This window comes from Echinops telfairi, unplaced genomic scaffold (genome assembly GCF_000313985.2).
Source record: "Echinops telfairi isolate 266 unplaced genomic scaffold, ASM31398v2 ScPeMD7_1;HRSCAF=3_0, whole genome shotgun sequence".
NCBI classification, from domain to species: Eukaryota; Metazoa; Chordata; class Mammalia; order Afrosoricida; family Tenrecidae; genus Echinops; species Echinops telfairi.
Window position 1 is genome coordinate 57,897,272 of NW_022103896.1, and position 8,059 is coordinate 57,905,330.

The following is an 8,059-nucleotide window of genomic DNA, read 5'->3' on the forward strand; positions in this document are numbered from 1 at the left end:
GGATGGTTCAACATCTGAAAGTCCATCAACTTAATCCACCACACTGATAAAAAAAAATGGGTAAGAACACGCATTCGTAATTAAGGCACTCAAGAAGATAGGAATGGAAGGAAATTTCCTCAAGTTAATACAAGCTATTTACAAAAAGCCAATAGCTAACATCATAGTCAATGGAGAAAAGATGAAGCAATCCCACTGAAAAAAGGAAAACAGACTAGGATGCCCCTTGTCCCTATTTCTATTCAATATGGTACTGGAGCTTCTAGCTAACAACATAAAGCAGCGGAAGGACATGAAAGGTATCCATTTGAGAGAGGATGAGCTGAAAGTCTTTCTATTTGCAGATGACATGATTCTACACATTGAAAACCTCAAATGCTCCACAACAGGAGTGCTAGCAGCAATAGAAGAATACGGAAGAGTGACAAGATATAAGATCAACAAACAGAAGTCTATCAGACTGCTATGTACATCAGACATAACTATGGAAGAGAAGTTCAAGAAGGTAGTACCTTTTACAATAGCCAAGAACAAATTGAAATATCTAAAAAAACAAAAGGAAAACTACAGGACTCTACTACAGGAAACCAAAAGTGACCTCGTGAATTGTAAAACCCAGTATAGTAAAGATGCCAATATTACCCTAAGCACTATATAAGCACTATCCTGATTCAAATACCAACAACCTCCTTCAAAGAATTGGGAAAACTGACCACCAATTTCCTATGGAGAGGGAAGAAGCCCAGAATTAGCAGAGAACTCCCCGAAATGAAGGACAAAGGCGGAAGGCTCACTTTACCAGACTTTAGCCCCAACAATACAGTGCTAGTGGTCAAAACAGAATGGTACTGGAATAATGCGAGATACCCAGACCAATGGAAAAGAACAGAAACCCCAGGAATAAAACCATCAGCATATAGACAACTGTTCTTCAACAAAGCCACCAAAAGCATCAAGTGGGAAGAAGATGCCTTCTTTAACAAGTGGTGCTGAAAACAATGGATATCCACCTGTAGAAAAATGAAACAAGACCCTTACCTGACCCTATGCACAAGAACAAACTCAAGGTGGATCACAAACCTAGAAGTAAAGCCCAAAACCTTCAGGATCATCAACAAAAGAATCGGGACAAACCTAAGATCCTTGGCACAGGAAATACATAGGCTAACTGAAATAGGGAAAGACACAGAAGAACCTAAAATTGACAAGTGGGATATACTAAGGATAAAACACCCATGTACATCAAATAACTTCACCAAGATAGTAACAAGAGAACCCATAGTTTGGGAGAAAACTTTTAGTATGTTTTGTCAGTGCTATACTACACCTTGACTGGTTCATCTCTTCCTTGTGCCCCTTCTGTAACGGGGTGTCCAATAAGACATTATTATTTCTGACAGCTGGCCACCATATAGTTGCTTCACCACCCTGAGCTATAGCATTCATATCATCAGTCATTTCTTCATGTGTTGAGCATCAAGCAGGACCATATCATAAGAATTAATTGTTCTTAGATTGGGACTCGAATTAAGTATGATCTCCAAATCCATTCATATATCTAGAGTTTATGTCTCTGGTTCACTTTAGAGACATCATTATCATTTTATGTCAGAGAACATTATCAATCATCTCCCTGGTGCATAAAGTAATTCTATTGATAGTGTCATTAATCAAGCCATTTAAAACAGTATTGAGAAAACGAAATTACACAAGTATAGGCTGGCTATGAACCCCAATATCACTTGTTGAAAATACATTTTTCACAAACACACACACACACACACACCATCACTACCATAAAACTGATATCAATTCATAGAGATCATACACAGGGTTTTCATGAGTACAAATCTTTGTGGAAGCAGGCAACTTCATATTTCTCTGGAGGAGCAGCTAGTGGGTTCAAACAGCCAACTTTGGGTTGGTCCAATGCCTACCTCAGAGCTTGATCAGGGATCAATAGAGGGCTGGGTTTAATTCTATGTTCTCAGTGTTAGTTCACTGGTCTATGTGTCTTCTGTTTAACTCAAACCAGATTATTTTAGTTGCAATAGTTGGGATATTTTAATATTAGGGAGTGCAAGAGTTCTTGTTTTGTTCTTTTTCTTAAATATTACTTTCACTACTTTGAGTTTCTTTCCATATGAAGTTAGTCTTTAGCTTCTCCGTTCAGTAAAGAATGCTGTTGGGATTTGTATTGAGATTGCATTGCGCCTGTAGATTGTTTTAGGTAGAATAGATATTTCCACTTTATTAACTTTCCAATTCATTTTATTGGGGTCTCATACAATGCTTATCACAATCCATGCATACATCCATTGTGTCAAGCACATTTGCACCTTTGTTGCCATCATCATTTTCAAAATATTTGCTCTCCACTTGAGCCCCTGGCATCAGCTCCTCGTTTTTTCCCCTCCCTCCCCGTTTCCCCCCTCCCTCATGATAATTTACAAGTCATTATTATTTTGTCATATCTTACACTGTTCGAGGTCTCTCTTCATCAGGTTATATGTAGATCCTTGTAATCAGTTACCCCTTTCTACCCCACCTTCCCTCCACGCTCCCAGTATCGCCACTCTCACCACTGGTCCTGAGGGGTTCACCTGTCCAGGATTCCTTGTGTTTCCAGTTCCTATCTGTACCAGTGTACATCCTCTGGTCTAGCTGTATTTGTAAGGTAGAATTGGGATCATGATAGTTGGGGGGTGGGGAGAGAAGCATTTAAGAACTAGAGGAAAGTTATATGTTTCATCGTTGCTACAATGCCCCCTGACCAGCTCGTCTCCTCCCTGAAAGCCTTCTGTAAGGGGATGTCTAGTTGCCCGCAAATGGCCTTTGGGTCCCCACTTTGCACTCCCCCTCATTCACAATGATGTGATTTTGTTCCTTGAAGCTTGATACCTGATCCCTTTGACACTTTGTGATCGCACAGCTGGAGTGCTTCTTCCATGTGGGCTTTGATGTTTCTGTGCTAGATGGCTGCTTGTTTATCCTCAGACACTATATCTTTTGATAGCTGGGCAACATCAGCCTTCTTCACCACACTTACTTATTGCACTATTTGTCCTCAGTGATGGTATTGGGAAGGCGAGCATGCAATGATATTGATTTTTCCTTTTTTGATGCCTGAAATCTGATCCCTTCGACACCTTGTGATCACACAGGCAGGTGTGCTTCTTCCATGTGGGCTTGGTTGCTTCTCAGCTAGATGGCCGTTTGTTTATCTTCAAGCCTTTAAAACCCCAGATGCTATATCTTTTGATAGCTGGGCACCATCAGCTTTCTTCACTACACTTGCTTATGCACCCATTTGTCTTCAACATGTCAATCATGTTGGGAAGGTGAGCATCGTGGAATGCTAGTTTAACAGAACAAAGTATTCTTGCATTGAGGGAGTACTTGAGTGGAGGCCCAATGTCCATCTGGTACCTTAGTACTAAACTTATAAATATATGCACATAGATTTGCTTCCTCATCATCATGAATAAATATATTTACATATGTACATGCCTGTATTTAGACCTCTATAAATGTCCTTTACCTCCTAGTTCTTTCCTCTATTTCCTTTTACTTTCCTCTTGTCCCACTATCATGCTCAGCCTTCATTTGGGTTTCAGTATTTCCTCTCAGTTACATTACCCTTGCTCAAGCCCTACCAGGCCTCCTACAGCCTTCTAGCCACCAATTTTGGACCACTTGTTTCCTTGTTCCTCTTCCTTTCCCCCTCCCCCCCAAAACCCCTCTCCCTCTTTCCCCTGAACAGTCAGCCTGGTTGTTTTCTCCCCCAGATTGTTTATCCAGGTATGACCCCTTCTTGATTCACTCCATTTTGGGGGGTTCAGACCACTCTGCCTCCTCACCATGTGACCCCAGACATGTCGCCTGTCTCAGTCTGCACCAGTAAGGGGACAGCATGATACATGCTGTTGTCATTTGCCCAGTCTCCTCTGTGTCCCATTAGCTCCCAGCAAGGACATTGTCCTCTGAGCATCCTGTGCCAGTGTGGGGCCCAGTCCGACTCTCTTTCTCTTCCTCCCTCCAGGCCTGCCTCCATGTGGTGTGGCATGCTGGGCCCTCTCCTCAACCTGCTCTCTGCCAAACCCACTTCCAGGGAGGGAGTCAGTTTGGCTCTGGTTGGGGCCAGCCCTGTAACTCTCTTTTCATGCATTCTTCCATGTGACCACTGTCCTCGTGGTTTGGTGCTTCATGGTAGGGTCTGCATGCCCCTTTCAGGTTCTGTGGAGACAAGACCAGTACACTCCCCTAGGTGAATGAGTGCTCTGCTCCCTCCGTTATCATTTCACTTTCAACCCCCCTTTTTCTCCCTCCCACCTCTGTTCTTTTTATTTTTGATATGTTGTTGAAGCCTGTTGGATAGAATTTTCTTGAAAATGGTATTTGTTTATTTATAAAGGATACTGGTGGGGAATTTTTTTTGAGTGTGTGACTACACTGCTTGGAATGTGTGTCTCTGTCCTAACAGTTCTGCTAGTAATAAAATCTCAGATATCAGGCTGCTGAAAAAGCTCACTTGTACCTCTTCCAGATTTTCTACCCCAATGCTATTGGCCATTATGTTTTCTTTTTAAATCATTTTATTGGGGGCTAATACAAATCTTATCACAATCCATATATACATCCATTGTGTCAAGCACATTTGTACATTTGTTGCCATCATCATTCTCAAAACATTTGCTTTCTACTTGAGCCCTTGGTATCAGTTCTTCGTCTTTCCCCTCCCTCCCCAGCTCCTCTCCCTCATGAACAGTTGATAATTTATAAATTATGATTATTTTGCCATATCTTACACTGTCCGACATCTCCCTTCACCCACTTTTCTGTTGTCCATCCTCCAGGGCGGGGGTTGTATGTAGATCCTTGTAATCAGTTCCCCCTTTTCTACCCCACCTTCACTCCACCCTCCTGGTATTGCCACTCTCACCACTGGCCCTGAAGACATCATGCATCCTGGATTCCCTGTGTTTCCAGTTCCTATCTGTACCAGTGTACATCCTGTAGTCTAGCTGGATTTTTATGGTAGAATTGGGATCATGATAGTTGAGGGGAGGAAACATTTAAGAACTAGCAGCACCCTAACTGGCTTGTCTCTTCCTAACTGCACCCTAACTGGCTTGTACCCTAACTGACTTGTCTGCCCCAAACTGCACCCTAACTGGCTTGTCTCTTCCCCAAGACCCTTCTGTAAGGGGATGTCCAGTTGCCTACAGATAGGCTTTGGGTCCCAAATCCACACTCCCACTCATTCACAATGATATGATTTTTGTTCTGGGTCTTTGATGCCTGATACTTGATCCCATGGACACCTTGTGATCACACAGGCTGGTGTGCTTCTTCTATGTGAACTTTGTTGCTTCTGAGCTAGATGGCTGCTTGTTTACCTTCAAGCCTTTAAGACCCCAGATGCTATATCTTTTGATAGCTGGGCGCCATCAGCTTTCTTCACCGCATTTGCTTATGCATCTGCTTTATCTTCAGCAATCGTGTCGGGAAGGTGAACATCATGGAACTGGCCATTAACTTTTAATAATTGCAGATACCTGGCTGAATCTAGCACTTTGTAAGAATTTGGGTCTCTATATATATCTCATATAACCGACTATGACAGAACTATTTAAAAGGGGAAGTCAGAGTTGTCTGTAAGTTGGATGGTCATAACCTAGAGAGTACCTATAATTAACAACAGGAAAGGTGTGGAAATAAACACACAAAAAAACACGAAGACAAGCAATATATTACTAAAAAAGCTATTGCATAATAGAAGAAATCAAAAGTGAAGTTCAAAAATCCTAAGTATCAAATGACAGTGAAAACAAAACAAGGTGAAAGTGAAAGCAAATCAAACCCACTGAAAGCAGGGAAGCAGTACGCAGAGGGAAAGGCACACATTCAAAAGATGAAAGATGCCAAATCAGTAGCTGACACTGAAAACTTGAATAGACAAAAATAAAGCCAATTGGTACCAGTACATAGTGACCACAAGGGACAGAATAGAAATGCTCCCCAGAGGTTCCTGAGACTAAATCTTTACAGGAGCTTCCACTCTCATCTTGATCTGGAGGAGAGGCTGGTGAATTCAAACTGCTGACGTTATATGAGGAATCCAGTGCACAACTGACTTCATCGCCAGACTGAGTCCCTTCCACTAATGAAAAGGTAGAACAAGCTACTAGTAAACAAGAAAGAAAGAAATAATAAAGCACAGCACAGAATTCAATGAAACAGAAAAACAATATAAAGAGTTGGTTCTTTGAAAGGATCAACAAAATAGATCCATTAGATAGACAACTTGCTAGACTGACAAAACAGACACAAATAACCGTATTAATTATTGAAATTAGTGACATTACAATTGATCCAAATAATGGCTAAAGAAAGGAATTGAAATGGTGAAACTGTCATTTATTCCCTCACCAGTGAACGAACAATTTCAATTCTCTGGTGCTCTATTCGGAACAATGATGGAAAATCTCAGACTAGCTTTAGGAAAAGCCAAGCATATTAATCTCTAGCAATAACAAAGTTAATTGCATTTTTAAAAGGAATCACAAACTACTTCTCTCTCTTCACTGTCATTCAACAAAAGGTATTAAGTACCTCTGGGACCTCATAAAAGTCACCATAGCAACCGAAAGAGCACTATCAACTGGTGGCCATGAAAGGGACAAGAAATGCTTTAAGATGGCAACTTTAATCTCCCCATTGTTAAACTTAGAGAAAAACACTTAAAACAAGAAAGAGGGATATGCCGTCTTCTGCCAAGTCTCAGGGGTACCAGTGAATTCTGAAAATAAATCAGTCGTCTGTCTCTGGTAAAATGGTATCTAAGAAGTTCTATCAGGTACCTTCTTCCTACATGGTTAGGGATAACTGACCCTTTAATGGCATTCTGATAGTTTCCATCTGCAAATTCTATACAACGATAATTGGAGCCTTCTATATATCTTGGAATATTTGCTGGATATCTTTCCCCCTAAGTACAGTTGTTGGGGTTCAGTGCCATCTCAGTTCTAATGCATAGTGACCCTATGTATGAAGGAAACACTGCCTGGTCCTGCACCATTCTCACAGTGGTTGTTATATTTGAACCCATTGTTCCAGCCTTGGTGTCACTCCATCTCACTGAAGGTGTTCCTCTTTTCTCAAAGCATGATTTCTTTTTCCAGGGACTGGTCTCCTCCCCTATTCTGCAGAGGGAATTCATTCTATAAGCCCCAGGGGTTGACTGAAACCATGGATAGTGCTCAATCCTCTTTATATTGGGCTTTTTCCCCTACATATACATACTGATCATAAAGTTTGATTTATAAATTAGGCATGGTAAGAGATTATCTGCGGGAAACAGAAAGATTTCTCCCAAGCTGTCTCCACCAAATATATGCCAACTTTAGCTGCTTGCTACACTTGGCGAATGACTATACACTTGGAGGTCAACAGAAGTAGGTCAGGGGTTATTCTTCCTAAGGGTTATCAGCTATCCAGAGCACGCAGTCACCACAGTTGATCCACAAGTAGGGCCCACTCCTTCTGATAAGGATAGTAGTAGATTGTTTCTCTGAAGGAGAACCCAGAGCGGTCAAGCCCACCCAAGGGTGACCAAGGTTAGGCTGCCAAATTGAATCTAGGGTCCACCCATCTTGTCACATGTATACCCCTAGTCCCTTCCCTTCCTATCATGTGTACACCCTTAGCTCACCCCCTTCCTGTTATGCTTTTGTATATCCCCCTCCTATTGTTTGTATTGCCTATTGTACAGCCCCTTCCTGTGACGTGTGGTTACTTAATCATGCCCCCCTAAGTAGATATAACCCTTGGTTAGCAATAAATGGGGTGTTCAGTCTCCTGCCAGCTCTCCACCACCTCATCTGGGCCCATGCTGTGCATGGACCTGCCTGGTAAGATCATGGCCATCCAGGAGGTGAGCATGCTACTATAAAATGTGTCTGCTCAGAAGTAACAAAGCCCACATGGAAGAAGCACACTGGCCTGTGCAATCATAAGGTGTTGAAGGGATCAGGTATCAGGCATCATCAGAACAAAA